General features: G+C 45.5%; 1 protein-coding gene and 1 long non-coding RNA gene across 18 annotated transcripts in view; both read left to right on the plus strand.

Annotated features, from left to right (window-relative positions):
* Positions 1-21,349, plus strand: part of RBFOX1 (RNA binding fox-1 homolog 1) — a 1,496,801-nt gene that overhangs the window by 241,948 nt on the left and 1,233,504 nt on the right. The window lies entirely within an intron of this gene.
* On the plus strand, positions 1,570-10,862 carry LOC308463315. The gene is made up of 2 exons (XR_013979555.1): positions 1,570-1,813; positions 10,665-10,862. It is a non-coding gene; the product is annotated as an uncharacterized lncRNA (long non-coding RNA).

A 21,349-nucleotide genomic window follows, 5' to 3' on the forward strand; every position in this document is an offset into this window, starting at 1 on the left:
TGTTTCCCAATCTTGGGTCTTCAGCTATTTTCAGACTACAATTCCCATCATCCCTGACCACTGGTCTTGCTAGCTAGGGATGATGGGAGTTGTAGTCCAAAAATAGCTGGAGACCCAAGTCTGGGAAGCACTGATAGAGCATAACCATAATGGCTAACAGTCATTGATAGCTCCTCCATGAGTTTGTCTAATCTTCTAATCTAGGATGCTGGCCATACCTACAGCCTGTGGGAGCAAGCTCCATAGTTTAACTATGCGTGTGTGAAGAAGTGTTTTCTTTGGCTCTCCTGAATCTTCCAGTGTTCAGCTTCACTAGATGATCCCGAGGTCCAGTATTATGAGAGAGGGAATGGGGGAAAATATTCTCTGTATCCAATTTCTTCATATCAGGCATGGAGATTGAACATAGTCATCATGACTACTAGCCATTGATAGTCTTATCCTCCATGAAATGTCACGTGAAACTATTTGTAGTATCTGGTCTTTAGCATACTGATTTCTGGCCACTAGTCCATGATAAATCATTGTTGTTGTTGTGCTTATGCCTTGCATTAGCCACCAAGGTGCGATCCATTGTTCTTTTCCTTTGGCACTAAGGTAGATGAACAGGGCTCAGGTGGAGAGGCATCAATGACTGGCAGATGGGAGAGAACCACAGTGTTGTGATTAAAGTAGCTTCTGAAGGTTAATTTCACTTGGCTGGAACATATTTTGACATTGGCAGGGAACCTTATATTAGAATATGTTTTTAATTATATTTGAAAGTCATTAAGTGACAACTCTGCCTAAGTGATTGTGTAGCTCTGCCCCCACTTGGTTTATTTTTTAAAGCCTTTTATAACACACCCACCTCAAAGCAGGGGCACTGAAGTATGTAGCCTTCAATACTCCTCAAAGTGCATAACATGCCATTGACAGGACTCTGTCAGTTTCTGTTTCTCCCCTTTCCAATCTTAAATTTTGTTCTGCATCAATTTGTGGTTATTATTTTTAAATGTCAATGTGAAAATTTGTATGCATTTATGTGTGTGTTTCCTTGAACAGAAACATTTTTAGACAAAATTTTGTCCCTCATGTGCATTTTTGTAATCAACTTCCCATAGCAGAATGCATTTTTCTAGTTTATTACAGTATTCTGCACACTTTTATTTGCCTGAAGTCTTCACTGATATGCACATCTCTGTATGCATTCTTTGGTTAGATTATTACTGTTTCACAAAATCCAGAGACATGTGAAATTCATAGGCGAGCTGTGCTTTGCTTTGGCTCAGGTCAGAAAGTGCAAATTTGGTAAGTTCATATTAAAGGCCTGGGCTCCTTTAGGAGGAGGGGTGGGATAGGATCTAAATAAATAAATAAGATGCAAACCAGGCACATTTCTCCCCATCTCTGCCTGTTCCAGAAATATAACTAGACTTATCAATACAACCCATCTTGCTTCTCTTGAAGCTCCTTTTTTATTACCAAAGTCTGCCTTTTCTCCAAAGAACCCCAACGTAGGTATGCATAACATTCCCTGAAATATATGGGCCACATCTGAACAATACATCTAATGCTGTGTCGTGTCACTTTAAGCAGTCAGGGCTTCCCCAGAAGAATCCTGGGAGCTGTAGTTTGTTAAGGGTGCTGAGTGTTGCTAGGAGAGTCCTTGTCCTTTCACAGAGCAGCAATTCCCAGAGTTCCCCGGGAAGTGGCATTGTTTGTTCCCACTCCGTGGGCTCTGTGACCGGAACTTGGGTCACCTAACTCTCAGCACCCTTAACAAACTACAGAACCCAGGATTCTTTGGAGGAAAGCACAGCTGTTTAGAGTGGTATGATATCCCTTTAAATGTATAGTGCAGATGCCGCCCCCCCTCCAGAACTTTTCTTCTGGTTCTTTAGTGGCCCTATTCCACTAGCCTGCACTTACCACCAAGTTCACTGTTGTTGTTGTTGTTTAGTTGTGTCAGGGAACTGACATCGGAGCCAGAGGCGGAGGCAAGGCTCTCAAGCGATGCTGGAGAGGGGCCCAGCAGGGAGAGAGGCAGCTCATCAGCTGGGGAAGGAAATCAGCGTAACACCAGGGATAAAGGGGGGCAGATGGGGGAATCGGCAAGGGGGCTCCAGGACTCCTCGCCAGAGACCAGCGGGGAGAGCACGGGTCCTCCGCTACCCACACCCTCCCTGCACAGAAGACTTCCGCGCAGGGAGAGTAGGAGGAGACTTGGGGTCAAACAGCTTTTATGCTGGAAAAGGTTTAAGAAACGCCCACTGACAGAGTCTGCTAGCGACTGAGGCAGCCACGAAGTGAAGGGCTGCCCAGACAGAAAAGGCTTAACAAGGCAACCTAGCCAGGAGTGGCGACAACTTACGCACGAGCAACCCCTATATTTATTACAGCAATCCGTCAGTCTCTGACGTTGCTTGTGCGCAGCGACAGGCAGGCAGCATCATGAGCCAAACCGGAGAAGCCAGGGCCACGGAGGGAGCAGCTGGAGTGCAAAATCTGGTGGAGAGGAACCGAGATTTGGAACAGCATGTGGCTCTTCTGACAGCGCGGTTGGAAGAAAGGCGGGCTCACGATGCACAAGTCAGACCCACCCCCGTAGCAAGGAAGGTACCGGGACTGGTACACAAGTTTGGGGGGAAGCCCCAGGAATACAACGCGTTCCGAACGGAAATAGAGTACGCTTTGGAACTGCAGCATAAGGATTTTGCGGACGATGGGGAGAGGGTGGCCTATATTGTCGGGCATCTGCAGGATGGGGCCAGGGAATGGATCAGGCCCCTAATGGCAACGCAAAATGCCGCCTTGAAAGACCTGGGGAAATTCATCATTTGCCCAATAATAAATGCTGGAAATGTAAAGAAACCGAAGGTACATTCTTTCATCTTTGGTGGACTTGCCCAAGGATTAAAGATTTCTGGGAGATGATTTATAATGAATTGAAAAAGGTATTTAAGTATACCTTTCTTAAGAAACCAGAGGCTTTTCTCCTGGGCATGGTTGGCCAATTGGTGTTAAAAAAGGACAGAACTTTTTTTATGTACGCCACAACAGCAGCAAGAGTCCGGCAGAATCCGAGATCAAGGAAAAGAGACAGTGGAGGAAGATTGGAAGAAATTCAAAGTTTATCTTAAGAACTATTATAAAGTAAATGAATGCTAAAACGCCAAGGTTAGGAAATTATGAGGTTACTGCTGTATTGACTTGGTAATGACAAGAGGGTTTAAAGGTCAATTAATTAAAATTTGAAGAGAGGATTTGCTGGAAGAAATTTGAAAACAGGGATGCAGAAAGGGAGGGTATGGGGAAGTCGGAGAGAACAGGGTTATGAAAAGAAGGATTTGAAATTTTACATGTTTATGTGTTTGTTTGTTATTGTATTGTGTTTTGTATGTGTTAATTAAGTGTTAAAAAATCAATAAAAATATTTAAAAAAAAAAGAAAGACCTGGGGAAATTCTTCCAGGCGATGGATGCGATGTATTCCAGTGATGTGCAGCAAAGTGTGACTCGGCGGGAACTGATGGGGTGTAAACAGGGGAACCAGTCAGTTAGAGACTACTGGTCGCGCTTTGCAATGTTAGTCCACTGGCTCGGGTAGGAATTGGACTCGGAACCCATTCAGATGTTGTTCGAGGAGGGGTTGTCCCCAACGGTGAAGGACGAGCTTTCCCGTGCGCCCCGTCCGCAGTCAATGGATCAGCTGACCAAAGCTGTGCTTGCGATTGGCGTAAGACAGGAAGTGCGGGCTCAGGAGAAGCGCGAAGGGAGAGGGGAACGTTGCCATGACTACCGCATTCCTGAAATACCAAGGCAGCCTTCCCCGCTGGCGGAGCCAATGGAAATAGATGACGCGCGCGCGGGGGAGGTTTCAAACTCCAGTGAAGGTCGCAAGAGGGAGGGAAAGGATTGGAAAACCACCAAGAAGTGTTTCCTCTGCCAGCAGCCAGGACATTTTGCCAGGGTCTGCCCTCAAAGAAAGGCCTGGCAAGGGATGGTGGGAGCTGCTGGAGGTGAGGAGGAGGTGGAAAGGGGGCAGGAGCAGGGAAACGCCAACGCTTGGCTGCCACTCAGCGGGCACAGCAGCCAGGCCAGCAACCAATAGAAGTGCCCCAGCCAGACCACCCCCAGGGCGGCTATAGCCATAGAAGTGGTGCTAGAACTCCCGAATGGGCACCCAGTCAAGGTGAAGGGGCTGTTGGATTCAGGCAGTTCCTGCAATTTCTTCATCAAGGACTTTGCACTAGAGCACCAGCTCCACCTGCTGCCCGTGGCGTTCAAGCTCAAGTTGCCTGACAGCATGAAGATACACCCGGTGTTCCATAGGTCCCTACTCTCACCGTACAGGGAGGGGCGGGAATTCCCGGGGCGAGAGGGCGAAGTCACCACACACCCGCAGATAGAGGAGAGGGAATACCACAACCGGGCCACGGAAATACTCGATTCAAGGTGGCAAGGGCGCCAGGTGGAGTACTTGGTAGCTTGGGAGGGAGAACCCGGGTCGGAAAACACGTGGGTTCCCGCGGAGGCCATCAATGACGGGTATCTTGTGGAGGAATTCCACAGCCTGTTCCCGGACAATCCCAAACCACTAGCGAGATTCTGGGAGGAGCAATTTGGAACCACAGACGATGAAGAGGATTTTGTGGGTTTTTCTGCCTCCGAAGAGGAGGGAGGAGAGGCTTCGGAGGAAGAAGAATCAGACTGGGAGGCCCACCCCGCGGGGAGAGATCGGAGTGGGTGGGAAGCGGGTTTTGAATCCACAGAGGATGGCGACAGCTCCTTCTGGGGATTCCCCGCATCGTCGGCCGAGGAAAGGGACGAAGTTGGATCGAAAGGTCGGGCCGGGGGTGGAGGGGGTCCTGGGGGGGAGGTGGATGTCAGGGAACTGACATCGGAGCCAGAGGCGGAGGCAAGGCTCTCAAGCGATGCTGGAGAGGGGCCCAGCAGGGAGAGAGGCAGCTCATCAGCTGGGGAAGGAAATCAGAGTAACACCAGGGATAAAGGGGGGCAGATGGGGGAATCGGCGAGGGGGCTCCAGGACTCCTCGCCGGAGACCAGCGGGGAGAGCACGGGTCCTCCGCTACCCACACCCTCCCTGCGCAGAAGACTTCCGCGCAGGGAGAGTAGGAGGAGACTTGGGGTCAAACAGCTTTTATGCTGGAAAAGGTTTAAGAAACGCCCACTGACAGATTCTGCTAGTGACTGAGGCAGCCACGAAGTGAAGGGCTGCCCAGACAGAAAAGGTTTAACAAGGCAACCTAGCCAGGAGTGGCGACAACTTATGCACGAGCAACCCCTATATTTATTACAAGTTGTATAGTCATTTGTGACCCCATGGACCAGAGTACACCAGGCACTCTTGTCTTCCACTGCCTCCCGCAATTTGGTCAAACTCATGTTAGTAGCTTTGTGGACACTGTCCAACCACTTCATCCTCTGTCGTGCCCTTCTCCTTGTGACCTCAATCTTTCTCAGCATCAGGGTCTTTTCCAGGGAGGCTTCTTTTCTCATGAGGTGGCCAAAGTATTGGAGCCTCAGCTTCAGGATCTGTCCTTCCAGTGAGCACTCAGGGCTGATTTCCTTAAGAATGGATAGATTTGATCTTGCAGTCCATGGGACTCTCGATAGACTCCTCCAGCACCATAATTCAAAAGCATCAATCAAGTTCACCGTTAGAGAGACTTATAAGGAGAGCTTTGCTGGATCCAAAAGGCTCATGTGGTCCATATCCTGCTTCCTACAGTGGCCAAGCAGTTGGTTCTGAGAAGGCTACAAGAGTTCACAAATGCTTTTAACAAATGACAATTCCTAGGATTCTTTGGGGGGAACTATGATTGTAAAGGTGGTATGATCCTGCTTTAAATGTATAGTGCAGATGTGACAGTTGCTACCCCAATTGAAGCTCTTTATGATTCCCACTTGAAATGTGGTCTTTGTGAAGACATTTGGCTGCCTGGAGATTGAATGATACACCCTTGCCCACCGCCACAGGCCCAACATTTTCAAAACTCTCCTTGTACTACAGCTTCATTGTGTCTCCTTCTCCTCCTCCTGAGCCAGATGCAACTCTGCCTCTGCCATCCAATCCAGTATCCTGTTCTCACAGTGGCCAGCCAGAGGCTTGTGGAAAACCTGCAAGCAGGATTCAAGCAAAAGAGCGCTCTTCCCTCCTGCGGTTTCCAGCCACTGGTATTCAGAAGCATTTCTGCTTCCAACTGTTTTGCTGTGCAGAAACATATGATTGAAGCTGATGAAAGCTACACTGTAGACTATCCAAGAAACAGATTGAAGGATTCCTGGAGAGAGTGTCATTCCAAACATATTGAAGAGGGGTGCCAAACATTTCTGGGAAAGTGACACATTTTGATCGAAGCGCGGAGGAAATTGCAGGGAAATGTGAGTCATTTTGGCTCAGTCCGAATCTGATCCAAAGAATGTGGAATGATGAACTGGCCTGTGAACTTCTGAATGTGTCCACTCATCCTTTGAAAATGCTAACATGCTCTAATTCAGGAGAAGCCAACATGGAATGGTGCAGATGACATCCATCATCTACAACCATTGACCATGTTGGCTAAGGCTCGGGAGAGTTGTAATCCTAGTACATACTGAGGGCATAATGTTTGCTATCTCTGACCTAGAAAATCCCTCTTAGAATCATACGCTTGTAGTGTGGGGCTTGAACACACAACCTGAGTTAAAGAGTTTCATGCTATACCAACAGAGCTAGATTAGACAAATGACTGGCTTTATTCAACTTTTATTCCTACTTTTTGGAAATGATTGCAGACCTCCTACTCTCAAAAAGGGTCTTATCTCTCTTACCGTTCCTCTTGTGAGTGGGTAGAGTTTGGGTCCTACCCACATCATGGAAAAGGTTTATTTCCATCTTGCATTCTCTCATGAAATTGAGACAGGTGGGAGACTGTAGCTCACTGGAAGGGCATCTGCTTTGCATGCAGAAGGTCCCAGGTTCTATCCCTAGCATCTGCAGGTAGGGCTTGGAGAAAACCTTATGCTTCTTAGTTGCCATCTGATGTATCCATTGCTGGTCTGTGCAATTTAAAAATACAGTATGTTGCCATATTCCAAGACAGAGGAGCATTGGCCCTTTTGAGCTTAGTATCTCTACTCCTAGGTTAGCCAGCATGGTTCCCTCCAGATGCAGCTGGACTTTACCTCCCATCATCCCTGATGGCCACGTTGGCAGGATTGATGGGAGCTGGAGTGACTACATTGGCTGCTCCTTCCTTAGTTAGTCTACAGTTTAGAATTTTAGGTTCCTGCTTTCAACGTTCTTAGAATCAGTGTGTGTGTGTGTGTGTGTGTGTGTGTTTTGAGTGGGGAGCATTGTATCAGTTGCTACTTCAGTCCTCTTCAGCACTCTCCTATCTACTTACTAAAGTGTTACAGATCCTGCCAAGGGCTTTCTGTTCCTCTTCTGACAGATTTCTTGGTTGTAATTCATCTGGGCCTGGAGCTTTGTCGACTTCTAATAGCTCTAATTGCCTAATTAAAGTATCGGCTGTGGTTACAACTCTGGAGCCTTTCAAAGACTGTGTTTTCTCTCACTCCCCTCCTCCTAAAGAAAGGAAACGTATTTCAGCGTTGCGGTCTCTACTTCTTCTGTATGTCTTTTGCAACCTATAGTTAATGCTGCTAAGCCTCATTTGACTTGAATGACTTGTTTCTCTGGCTAAAAGTGGTTATAGGGTTCAGGGAAGAATTGAACTCCATAAGACTGCAACAGTTCTAAAGCTAGGAAAAAGCATGTGGATATTTAAGCAGAGACATCACCTTGCCAACAAAGGTCCGTATAGTTAAAGCTATGGTTTTCCCAGTAGTGATGTATGGAAGTGAGAGCTGGACCATAAAGAAGGCTGATCGCAAAGCTCTCCTTATAAGTCTCTCTAACAGTGAACTTGATTGATGCTTTTGAATTATGTTGCTGGAGGAGACTCTTGAGAGTCCCATGGACTGCAAGAAGATCAAACCTATCCACTCTTAAGGAAATCAGCCCTGAGTGCTCACTGGAAGGACAGATCGTGAAGCTGAGGCTCCAATACTTTGGCCACCTTATGAGAAGAGAAGACTCCCTGGAAAAGACCCTGATGTTGGGAAAGATGGAAGGCACAAGGAGAAGGGGACGACAGAGGACGAGATGGTTGGATAGTGTTCTCGAAGCTACCAGCATGAGTTTGACCAAACTGTGGGAGGCAGTGGAAAACAGGAGTGCTTGGAGTGCTCTGGTCCATGGGGTCACGAAGAGTCGGACATGACTTAACGACTAAACAACAACAACAACAATTTACTTAACTACCTGAGATGTGTGGAAATGTGCAGTGCTACAAAGAACGCAAGAACATAAAGAGCCCTGTTGGTTCAGGCCAAAGGCCCATCCAGTCCACAATCCTGTTCTCACCATGGCCAACCAGATGCCTCAGTGGGAAATCTCAAAGCAGGACCTGAGTGCAAGAGGCTTCTCCCCATGTGTGATTCTCAGCAGCTGGTATTCAGCGCCACATTGCCTCCAACACTGGAAGAAGTACATAGTCAATATCACTTGTTGTCCTATACTCCATAAAAGCATTAATTAACTGAAGGAAAAGCTCTTCAAAGGCCAGTTTTCAAATCTGCCATGAATGCCGTAGGAGTATAAAGGCAAATAAATGTGCCAATAAGTGCATGTAGCACACTTTCCCCACATGTGTCTTTACTTCCATATTTCTTTCTTCATGCACGCTGGTAAGACATGCATCTAAAAGGGCAGAGATGAGATCTTTCAAAATGCAGATCTGAACCACTGCTGCACACTGTAGGCATACTATTATCTGCAATCGGATTAACTGTGCATCACTTGGGAGATATGAGGCTGCCTTACCATATTGGTCCACATAGCCTGCAACTGTCTGTTCTGACTGGCAGGGCTACAATTTATCTCAAAGGATTTAAAAACAAAAACAAAACAATGACAAACAGATCTGGAAATGGGGAGAACTGAACTTAAACTTGGAATGATGTAACGGGAAGGGACTTAATTACATTCTTAAATCTAACCACAACAAACAGCGCACCAAATAAGCTTGCTTTCGTGGAACCTTAATTGCAGTGCATGCAATGGATGTAGGTTGGAACGAAAAAGGAGTTCTCCTTACATCCCAAATTATGAGAAAGGGAGGATTGTGTGAATGGAACTTGCTCATCTATCCTCTCTCTTTTTTCGGGGGGGGGGGGGAGGGCAGGCAAGTGCTCAAGTTTCATTACCTGCTCATCTTCTGTATTTCCTTTAATCACAAAATGGAATGGAGGAAAGTCATTCCAGCTAAGCCATCATTTCAGGCGGCTGACAGTTTGGGCCCTGAACACTGTGTCACCTTCTTTCTTAAACTCGCTGTGATAAATTATGGCAGGTTGAACTTTACACTCTTTTGTCCAGATATTTTATTATTGCTCCTTATCTTGGACCTTGCCTGCATAAAGGTGTGCTACTGGAACATATGAGCCTTCAGCACATTGCTTCACTTTGGCTGATCACCTGCAGAAAATTATGGGTGGAATCCAGCAAAAAGTTCCTGAAAGCGAGGTTTTGTTCCTCTGAGATTGTCAAAATTTGTGCTGTCAGCAAAGGAAGCTTGAGTCCTGTATACCAAAGTTAAAGCATTCTTGACTGTCTTGTTTGATATGAAACATCTTAAAGGGACTCTTGAGTTTTAAATATATTGGTTTCCAATTCAAATTCAAATTTGTAGTCAAAACAGTCATTCGAGAGAGGGAGCTATTGGCTAAAGATGTGAGAATGAATTCTTTTCCATTCTGCCCTGCATTTGCCTTATGCAGAACTGCTTTCATTCTGCTGCAGTTCACCTGCCACAAAACTACTCTATTCTTCTTATTGTCTGCTGTGGCAAGATTATGGTCCTGAAAGACCTACATTGGCTCCCAGCACGTTTCCGGGCACAATTCAAAGTGTTGGTGCTGACCTTTAAAGCCCTAAATGGCCTCGCCCCAGTATACCTGAAGGAGCGTCTCCACCCCTATCGTTCTTCCTAGACACTGAGGTCCAGCTCCGAGGGCCTTCTGGCGGTTCCCTCACTGCGAGAAGCCGAGTTACAGGGAACCAGGCAGAGGACCTTCTTGGTAGTGGCACCTGCCCTGTGAATCGCCCTCCCACCAGATGTCAAAGAGAACAACAACTACCAGACTTTTAGAAGACATCTGAAGGCAGCCCTGTTTAGGGAAGCTTTTGTAATATTTTGTTGGAAGCTGCCCAGAGTGGCTGGGGAAGCCCAGCCAGATGGGCGGAGTATAATAAATAATAAATAATAAATAATATTACGGAACTTACATAACTTACATTGCCATTATGTAATTTCACCCCATTTATTTCACTGCAAAGGAAATGCAATACAACAGTATGTGGGGGGTGGCAACAATTAGTTACGTATTGTGTGAGAGTGCTGTTGTGCTTGGGTCCTACTTGCTGGTCTTCCATAGACATTTGGGTAACCACTATTCAAACAGGATGCTGGAATAGATGGGCCATTGGCCTGATCTGGCAGACTTTTCTTATGAACTTATGCACAGAACAATGAAGTTTTGGAATGACTGAAGTTTCATCCTCCTGAGCACAGACTCCCATTCTGTTGCTTCCAATGAGATGTCTGTCTTTTGCAGGAAAGGCACAATTGTACTTAACAAGGGATGCACACATACTGTAGAAGCTGTGTAGGACACCAGCATCCCATCAGCACCAGAACGATGCCCTGTAACATCTGAAGGAAATAAAGCCCGCCGCTCCAATGCAAGGAATAACAAGACAAGCAGATTTGTGCCTTCTTCTCCTTCTTTTAATGAATAAATTATCTTCCCATTTGTTATTTATCTTCTTTTTTTAAAAAAATAATAATTCCCAAGTACTTCTACTCATAATTATGGCAATTCATGTTTTTGCAGACTATTGGCACCTGCTGCATCTAGGATAATAGCGTCATTCAAATCCCTACAGTAGAAAGAATAGAGGGCTCAGCTAATTTCTATCTGGAAATGGTTGAGCTCCTAGCAAAGCTGCCTGATACAATTCATATGCATTGTAGACCAAACGGGAGTGATGGATATCATTATTTTTGAAATGTTTGGGAAATTAACAGACAGCAGATGTTTTCCTACATCACCAGGGCAGTGGTCACATTGCAAGGTGAGGATATCACAAGTATTATAGCATTTGTTGTTGTTTATCTTTTTCACTTCTTCTCCCACCTCACTCACCCAGTTGTTGGAGAATTCTGCCTTCTACCCTTAAAATATTCAGTGTAATGGCCGTTCACATTCTCTACACAAGATTCAGATGTATTAATGCTTCTGAATACCAATTCCTGAAAACCACAGGAAACCGCTCGCCAGTTTCCCAGCGGCATCTGCATGGCCATTGTGAGAAGAGAATGCTGGACTAGATGGGCCATAGGCCTGATCCAGCAAACTCCAATACAAGGGAGGATTGTGAAAGGTTGGGTTGTCTCTGATGTTGGTCCTACTCAGAATAGATGCATTAAAATGACTAAGCATGAACAAGTTATTTCAATGGGTCTACTCCAAGTACACATTTGGATATAACCTGATATTCTCCCTCAGCCTTAGGTTGTGGGGATGAACAAATATGTCAATTTTGGTTTCGCCTAGTTTCTCACTTTTCCAGCCTTTTGTCCAGTTAACCACACCAGCATTGGTTCATGATTTTTGTCAGCGTTTTAATGCACATTTCTCCAAACAGACACATGTTGCATACAGTTTTGCCAACTACACACTTCTAAGCATTTAAATGCACACCTTCCACTAATAAACACACTTTGTACACTTTTTTTGGGGTGGGGGTGGAAAACAGCATCACCAAATTTGGAGAAGTGTGGAATTTGAAGGTTGAGTGCATTTCAGAATGTGTGATTTAAGTAGGTTTGCATCCCTACTTGGTTGTCATTCTGGCATGGACTAGGTTGATCTTCACCATGTTGTTTGCTTCTCAGGCCTCAGTTTTCCATCACCAGTAGTCTATACAGGAACATAAGAGCATTGGAAGCTGCCTTATACTATGTCAGACCACTGGTCCAGCCAACCAGTAGAAATCAGCAGGGTGGGACAGGTACGGCAGTGCAGCTTAATGGCCTTCTGAACAATGAGCATCACTGCTGGTTCCTGAGCATGAAAAGGAGACGGCGTGAGGTGCAGAGAACTCACTATGGTGTGAGCATGGTGGCAGGAGTCTTGGATCGGCTCTGCTGCCAGCCCCACACTGTACTGAGCTTGTCAAGCTTCCAGGAACTTCAGCGTTAGTTAATCCACCAGGATAAGCATCAGAGTAATAATAATAATAATAATAATTTATTATTTATACCCCGCCCATCTGGCTGGGTTTCCCCAGCCACTCTGGGCGGCTTCCAAAAGAATATTAAAATACTATGATACATCAAACATTAAAAGCTTCCCTAAACAGGGCTGCCTTCAGATGTTGTCTAAAAGCCTGGTAGTTGTTGTTCTCTTTGACATCTGGTGGGAGGGCGTTCCACAGGGAGGGCGCCACTACCGAGAAGGCCCTCTGCCTGGTTCCCTGTAACTTGGCTTCTCGCAGTGAGGGAACCGCCAGAAGGCCCTCGGTGCTGGACCTCAGTGTCCGGGTAGAACGATGGAGGTGGAGACGCTCCTTCAGGTATACTGGACCGAGGCCGTTTAGGGATTGCCCAAAGCCATCCCCAACCCCTTGAAAAACAACAGCACCCCAAATCCTGCAAAATGGGAATAAATCACACCCCTATTTTGTGAATTGCTTGAACAATGAAGCTGATTTTTTTTCAACTCCATGTAGCTAGCGCAGAACCTTTTTGCCTGTGTTGCCATTTTGCCATTTTAACTGCTTTAAAACACCTCAGCAGAAACAAACTCTTGAGTTCCAGGCTTCACACAATGCCTGTCACATAAATGAGATATTTGCCTTGGCAGCTGCACACCTGTTTTAAATTAGGTACCTGTCATCCTTCAGTCATCATCTAACTCAGAGAATTTCTTGCTAAGCAGGGCTCAGGCTTATGCTCACCACCAGCAGCAACCCCATGCACACACATTTCAATTTGCAATCCATTGTCCTGGAAAACACCTGCCAGGAGTTGGGGAGTTGGGCCCAAATAAGGCAGACTCCAAAGGTCTGTGGGCAGCTGGCTGTTTATCTAGAGGGGGCCATAACATGCTGCAGCGAAGGAAGGGTTTTTCTTTAAGCTCCAACCAAATACTGGAACAGCCAGAAAGAGCTAACATAGTCCAAGAAGAGCAAGAGGTGAGTTTTCAGTGGTGCTTGGCCTTGAGTCTTTTCCAGTGACAAGAGTTATTTAGGTTGAAAACCAGTGTTCTGAAGTTGGTTTTTTGGTGGGGCCAGATTTACTTACTTACTATACCACCCTTCATCTGAGGATCACATCGCTGTTTACAATATAAAATTGGTCCTCCTGGTTAGTCATCTGTGGTAAAGTAAGGATCATCTGAATTTCAGTCTAAATGACTATATTTTATTTCCACCATCAGAGACAGCCCCCAAATACCAATTGCTGGAAACTTCGGTTGTTGTTGTTCTCTTACAAGCTTCCCATAGGCATCTGGTTGGCCACAGAAAACAGGATGTTGGACTAGATGGGCCACTGGCGTGATCCAGCAGGGTTCTTGTGCTCCAAAGAACTGATTTGGAGAAGCTCCTTCCCAACTGAGCTTTGAGATCTTCCAGGTGTTCATTAATGGGGTTCTTATAACAATGGGTTCCTTTGGACCTTCTTCTTCTTCCGGACAACTGAGCAGGGGGGATAGAGTGGGTAGAGGTAGGCCAGAGTGTAAGCCTTCAATGCTGGATAAATCAAATCCATTGCCCTCACTGCCTCCTCAGTTTTTACCTAACTTATCAATTGGCAAGACCGCGGCTATTAGTTTGATGTTCAAGCCTGTGTTCCAGCTCTGTGCCCTGTTCCTTGACAGTAATTACTTAATGCCAAGACACGTCTCTCCCTGACTGTTTCATTAGTAAGTTGCATCTAACTGTGTGCCAGAGGCTTTCAGAGCTGCAAGTTCTCCTGTCTGTGGGGACCACAGTAATGAAGAGTGGGAAGGAAAAAGGATGACCCTCAGCTGCGAGGGTCACCAGCTAGCTTCACCCTCGTGCCAGAAGCTAAATTCAGCACTCTGAACAGATCTGCAGCTTTTTGATCACCACAGGGTTATTTTTATTTATTTATTTGAGCAATGCTGCCTAAAAACAAATGACTTTTCCTAGTATTTGGGGGGTGGCAAGGAAGGGATAGTTGTTAACAGGGCATGGGCACAAAATCCAGATGTTTGGAGAAAATGATCTGCTCAATCTGCTACATGGAGTCAAAATGGCTACTGTATAGGGTTGAGCTCCTAGCCTACTGTATAAAAATATTGCCCTGCTTTGACAAATTTGCATTGTCCGGGGGCTTGGGAAAAAAAGAAAGGCACTGCACATTTCTAATTAATTACATTTCGTCAGTTCTTCCTCCTCACCCCCAAAATCCTCCAACATTGTGTTTGAAATTCTAGCACATTTAAAAAGTGTATTTTGTGGGACAGAAGGTTGGCATGGAAACTGCCTTCAGAGAAAGTTCCATCCGTGCTGGTGTGTTATTTCTTCCCCGAGATTGCCTATAAACAGCTCCAAGGTGCAATGCAAACCACCGGCCCTTTGGCCTGCAACGTGCCAAGGGTAGAACCAGGTGTACACTTACCTGGTAGTAAGCCCCATTAAACATAGTGTGGCTTATTCCAGAATTGGCATGCATAGGATTGAAAGGTGAATGGTCTCGATCTGGAATGGGGAACTTGTGGTCCTCCACTGGTTGGACTCCCAGCCCCCAGCTTGCATACCAATGGCATTCATGAGTCCTGAGCTTTTCCTAAAGGAAAGCTGTTTGCAAAGAATCACATCAAACACAAGCTGCTGGATTGCTCCTTCCTATCAACAGCTGCTGAGCAGAGAGAATGATCCTGGGGTGGAGGTTGGTGGAGGCATCAGGCAGACATGAAGTTATGCCTACCTTCTCCCAGAAGACCCAGCTAGCAATCAGTCGGCTTTTTCATGTGTTTTCCTGCCCTGTACCCTGACAGCCACAGACGTTGGACCATCCAGCGCAACCTAAAGCAACCCATGGCTGTTTGAAACTGAATCCTCTGGCCTTTGAGTCCCTTCAAAGAGGCACAATTTGGCTCAGGACTTGGCTGAATCTGGTGCACATCCCTAGCGTTTCATGACTTTCTTTGCACAGGGTCCCCCCTCCCTCTGATTTTGTTGAGTTTCAGTCCAAGGACATGGTTTTAACACACAGGAGATTGCTAAGTAGATCTGTGTTTGGTTAGTCTGTTGTTGGGAGACTGCGTATGTATAAATGCATGCTGCCAAATAGGTATTTGCAAGCCATTTTGAAGTCCTAGCTGGAAAATGAGTTTGAAACTGGGACAGTGGGAGGGGAAGTGAATGGGAACAGCTATATTTTTTTTAAAAAAAATTGGGTGCACACTCAGTTTGCCACAACCATTTCCTCCAAATGGATAATTTTGTAGACATCTTAAACACAGGCAAGCCAGCTTTCTGCCCTCTTCATTCCACTTGGCCCAGCCCATTTTCATCTCCTTTGGCTGGGATTAATAGCGCCTTGTATGTTCTGGAACCAAGTAACTTGTGTCGAGCTATCAATCCCTGTGCTATTCATTTTTTGTTGTTGTTGGGGAATATTATTACATTGAAATGAGACTCTATCAGAGAAAATAAGAAATTGGATGGGCAGCAGAGCAAGGCACATTTCTGAGCGCTTTGCATAAATGTTTTCCCAACCATAATAGCAGCTTCAGAACAGGAAAGAGAAGAAGGCGAGGGGAGGGGGGAGAGAGAAAAAAGAGAGAAGTCAACTGTCAAATTGCAATTTCTATTCATTTGTGCTTGAAGCGCTCTCTCTCTCTCTCTCTCTCTCTCTCTCACACACACACACACACACACACACACAAACACACACTGTGGTGTGTGTACATGTGCACCCAATTTTGTTGCCTGTGCTGTACTCAAAGATAGAAACACACATACACAAAAACACAACCTATCTAAATTAGCAATGCCAACCAAGTTTGCAGAGAATCAGCTCATTATAAAGATTTTCACTACTTATGACACTCTTTTTTATTGTGAGTTGAGCCTTTTTATCCTGAAATTCATATCCTGCATGCAATTAATAATGCAGCCTACTTTGAGGCAAGAACTCTCTGGTTTCTTGTACACACACTGCCAACTTTCCTCGTTCCAGGCTGGCAAGAGGGGTAGGTGCCATTGACACATGCCTAGAACTTGATTACTCTAACCTGGTTGGGGGAGGAAACCTCAGACTTGTGGGTCAAATGAGGCCCTCCACCACTCTCTGGCCACTTTCACAGCATACATTTAAAGTGTTAAAATACTTTAAACAGTCATGGATTCCCCCAAAGAATTCTGGGAACTGTAGTTCATTAAGGCTGCTAAGAGTAGTTAAGAGATTTCTATTCTCCTCACAGAGCTACAATTACTAGGCTGGTTTAACAATCAGGGAACTCCAGGAATTGTAGCCCTGTGAGGGGAATAAGGGTTATCTTAACAACTCTCAGCACCTTTAACATACTACACTTCCCAGAATGCTTTTAGGGAAGCCATGTTTAAAGAGCTATCCCAGTGCTTTAAATGTATGGTGTGGATGTGGCCTATTTTTCAATATAATGAAGAATGTGAAATCTTTTTTCTTTCTTTCTGATCCATACATTAATCTGGCAGATGCAGATCAATTTAGCTCACATTTGGAATTTGCAAAAATTGAATTCCTCTACCACCCCTTCTTTATTTAATTTTATTATTAAGATTGTATTCTACCTTTCTTCCAAGGTGACCCCAGCTACACATGTTATCCTCACAACCACTCTAAGTGACAGTGACTGGTCAAAAGTCACACAGTGGACTTTGTGGCTGAGGAGGCAATTTGATCTCTGGTCTCCCACATCTTAGTTCGAGACTTTAATAATTATACCACACTGGTGCCCATCTTCTCAATCTGAGATATGTATTCAACAAGAGAAGATATTGCCAGGCCCAGATCCTGTTTTCTTCCTTTGAATCTGACTTGGAATATTTCAAGGGTTACCATCCTTTTTTGGGGCAGTGGGCATGTTTGTGATTTTAAAGAGAGGACCTTGTAAGGGACCGTAGTCACAAAATGGCTGCCACAGAATTTAGCATAATAAAAAATGGTTGCCACATCTAAAAGAGCAGACAGGGTCACAAAATGGTGCAGACATGCCCCTCCCATCAGCTCCCCAGCAATCTGGGGGAAAGGATCTACATCTGTCACAGAAATAAGTTCTTTGCGCCTCTCCTCTGTTTTAGAATGGAAGGGAAGGTGGGCATCCAAGCCTGGCATCCAGTGAAATGGGTGCATGCTTAATGGGGCATGGTCAATATAGGAGTGGTTGAGTGAGTGCAAAACAGGATTTGAGCAGGAAGAGCAAATAGTCTCTGAAGCATTGTAGATTTTTGAGGGGCTATTTACTGAGACCTTGTGTGGATACCACAGACACCATCAGGAGTGGCAGCTTGGCTCACCATCAGTGGGTGCCATGCAGTGTGCATGGCCCTGGCTCTGAAATTTGTGGGTGCCCAGCCCCTTCAGGGGAATTTTGTGGGGGCTCAGGCACCCAGAGCCCCAGGGAGCTGTCACCTATGGACACCCTATTGGAGATCTATGTAACCTGCCTCTGACCCTCTGGATCATCAGTTGCTTTCATTAGAAATTGATACCTGCCCACTTTGAACTATATCACGGGCTTCTGGTCTGTTTGACTGCCACCACTGGAGATTCACCCTTCCCAGATTTGGGGTCATGTCTCTTGCACCTGTGTCCTGCGCCCAATGGATAAGCAGAACTGCCTGAGGATCTTCTTGGACATTATCCAACCATAGATCACACTGCAAAATGCTTGAGACATGTTTCCTGCCACAAGCTTGCCCTATCATGAAATGCAGTCCACGTGGCAAGATGAATCGTGGAGCCTGAGTAATTTCCTGGTATTGACCAGCAATCTGCTGTCACAATTTGTTATGAGCCCAATCATCTTGCAGCAGCAGCTGCTGTATGGATAATAGGAGAATGCTTTGAAGAAAAATATATATATGGAATCATTTTTGCTGCTCCAAAAATGCCCCACTGCCCAGCCGCCTGTATCGACAAGGTCCTTTTGCATAAAGTCTCATTCCACGGAATGAATTTCTGAGTTATCCGTATCTGTTGGCAAACATTCCAGGACACACTTGGTGGAAGGACCTTGTTATAACTCATCAGCCCCTGCTGTGTTGCTTAAAATGGACTTCCATTTCTTCACTTCCTTTGTATATATTGGAAAAAAACCTATAAAATGAAAAAAATAATAATCTTACTGTGGTTTTCTTCAGCCTGCTAGCCAAATTTTTAAAAAGTATGTCAGTAATATGAATATTATAGCTGGATTCAGCTTGGTGATCTTTTTGACTGTCATTGAGTGGCTGGCAACATCTTGATGAAATCTAGGAATCAAGTCCACTTGAGCTTTTGACATGTTCAGTTATATGTGGCGATGCAGCTATTGAAGGAGGGAGAATGTATGAAACTGTGTGATAGCTCTCATGGTTCAGGGGCCAGCCTATGAGGTGGTGGTGGTGACGACAACAACAACAACAACAACAACAACAAGAAGCTAATGAAACAGTGTTATTTGTCTGTTAAGTCATCCATGTGAGGAGAGGTACAGATGTCCTGGGAATCAGATTAGGAAATAGATGCCGGTATGAGAAGCCTATGGCCCTCCATATGTCGTTGGTCATCCCCAGCTAACATGGCCAATTGTCAGGGGTGATGGGAGATGTGGTTCAGCAACATCTGGAAGGCCATCCTTGGGAATCCCAACACAACGACAATTTATTTCATTAAAATCTATCAAAACAAGTCACAACAGTTGGGTCATTGTAGGAGGAGAACATATGAACAGATCTTACCCTGAGTCAGACCATTGGTCCAGTATTGTCTACCATGAGGGGCAAGCACCCTTCAGTGTTTCAGACAGATTTTGTCCCTCCACTTTCTCCATGCCATGCATAATTTCATAAATTTCTAACACACCACCTCTTATACTTGCTTTTTCTCTAAACTGGTCCCCAATGCTGCAGCTTTTCATCATAGAGGAGTCACTTTTCCCCCTCAATCATTTTGGTTGCCCTTTTCTCAACCTTTTCCAACTCTAACGTGCCACTTCCACCATCTAGTGTTGGGTGAGTTTGTCACACCCAAACTCCCTCAAGAAGAAGACTCGGAGTTGTTTGTCCTAAGGGAGGTGTTGGGGAGGTCACACAATGAGGATGGAGAGGAAGCAAGGCTTTAAAAGCTGGCTCCTCCCCAAATGCTCCACTCTTTGCACAGTGCCTTCCTCTCTCCCTATGCAGCATGGGCTTTGCTAGTTGTCTATTTGGGAACTGAGCAGGAATTTTTTGGTTGACCCCCAACTGACATTAGAACTCCTGTTTTTGCAGTAGCATTTTAATTGGTTTAACTGGTGTTCAGGCCGGAAAGACAAGTTAAGAACTGGCGAGGAAATACCTGAGTTAAGGGTACTCTTTGGTCACCCTATGCCATGCACAGGCAAACTCTGGCCCTCCAGATGTTCGGGACTACAATTCCCATCATCCCTAGCTAACAGGACCAGTGGTCAGGGATGATGGGAATTGTAGTCCCAAACATCTGGAGGGCTGGAGTTTGCCTATGCCTGCCCTATGCTGTATTGGCTTTGGGGGTATCCAGAGTTGCCCTTTAAGCTTGGCATGTACACCAGGATGAATGTTGAGCTGGTGGAGCCATGGTGCGCTTGCCAGGTGCATATACCCAAAATTTTCATAGCACAGAGGAAGAAATCCTTCCAGTCCATGCCCAGGAGTGGAGAGGGAGTTGATCCTTCCTGTATTAGGGAACTTACCTGACGAGACTATCTACTGTATTTTATTTTTTGGTTTGTAGATCCTCAGTTTGATCTCATGAGCCTTTTTTCAGGGTGTGTTGGCTTTATCCTTGCTGAGGTAAAGCAACCAGAAGGAGTATTCCAAACATGGTCATGTCATAGATCTGAATTATGATATTGGCAGTTTTCTTTTCAATTCCTTTCCTAATGATCCCTAGCATGGAATTTCCTTTTTCACAGCTGCTGCATACTAGGTTAATGTCTTCATTGAGCTCTCTACCAGGGTCTACCAGAGCTGGGCTTTTTTAAACAGCGGGTAGGATAGGCATCAGTGGTTGGCCCTTCCATGGTGTTGGAGCCCCCTAATGATTCCCCATGGATGTGTGGTGCTGATGTCAGTCCTCCTTGAGACAGTATATTTATTGTGCTACCCAAATATTTAACGTTCCTTCAACACTTGTGAGATTTGGCGAGGGAGGGGACCAGCTGCCTTTTGACAGCCCTATTTGCTACCTACCTTTTCTTCTCAGCTTTCATTAGGACCTGTCTAGCATCGTGAGTCATCCTCCCTGAATTATCTTTCAGAGCAAGCAACGGAGATTAGATGCCGGGAGAAAGCAAAGCATCTCCAATGAAAGCATTAAATGGGGGAAAAAATTGAAACCAAATGAAAATTGTTCTTCGTTTGCCTCCCTGACATCAAACATATTTCCCAAGAAATCCCTGTCTCCCGAGCCTTGTGTATAAAATAAAAATCACATCATAGTCTCGTCCGCCAATTTGCAAATGGTCCTTTTCAGCCACCAAGCTGCCGGGGAGAAGAGGATCAAAGTCACTTGCATTTAAAAGCCCGGTTTCAACCTGTTAGGATTAACACTCAAAAAAGAATAAGAATACAGTTTAAATAAGGGTTTTAAAGGAGTTGTCTAAACAGGAGAGTCCAGCGCTATGGTTCTCATTGCAACTGCTTGAAGGACCACAAATGCCTTCGATCCGGGGGGGGGGGGAGGAATCCGTAGCCCTACAACTCCCATCAGCCCCAGGTAGCACAGCCACTAGTCATGGTATATGGAAGCTGGACTCCATCAGCAGCTGGACGGCCACAGGTTCTCCATCCCTGCTGTAAGATGTGTGTTATCCTCTAAGTATCTCGTGCCTTAACTTCAAATCAGCGCCTGATATCTTCCATGGAAGATTTAGGACAGGCAAAAGGAAGCAGTTCTTCACACAGTGCATAGTTAAACTATGGAACTCACTCCCACAGGAGGCAGTGATGCATACCAACTTGGGTGGCTTTAAAAGAGGATTAGGCAAACGTATGGAGG

This window comes from Podarcis pityusensis, assembly GCF_964106645.2.
Source record: "Podarcis pityusensis genome assembly, chromosome: 14".
NCBI classification, from domain to species: Eukaryota; Metazoa; Chordata; class Lepidosauria; order Squamata; family Lacertidae; genus Podarcis; species Podarcis pityusensis.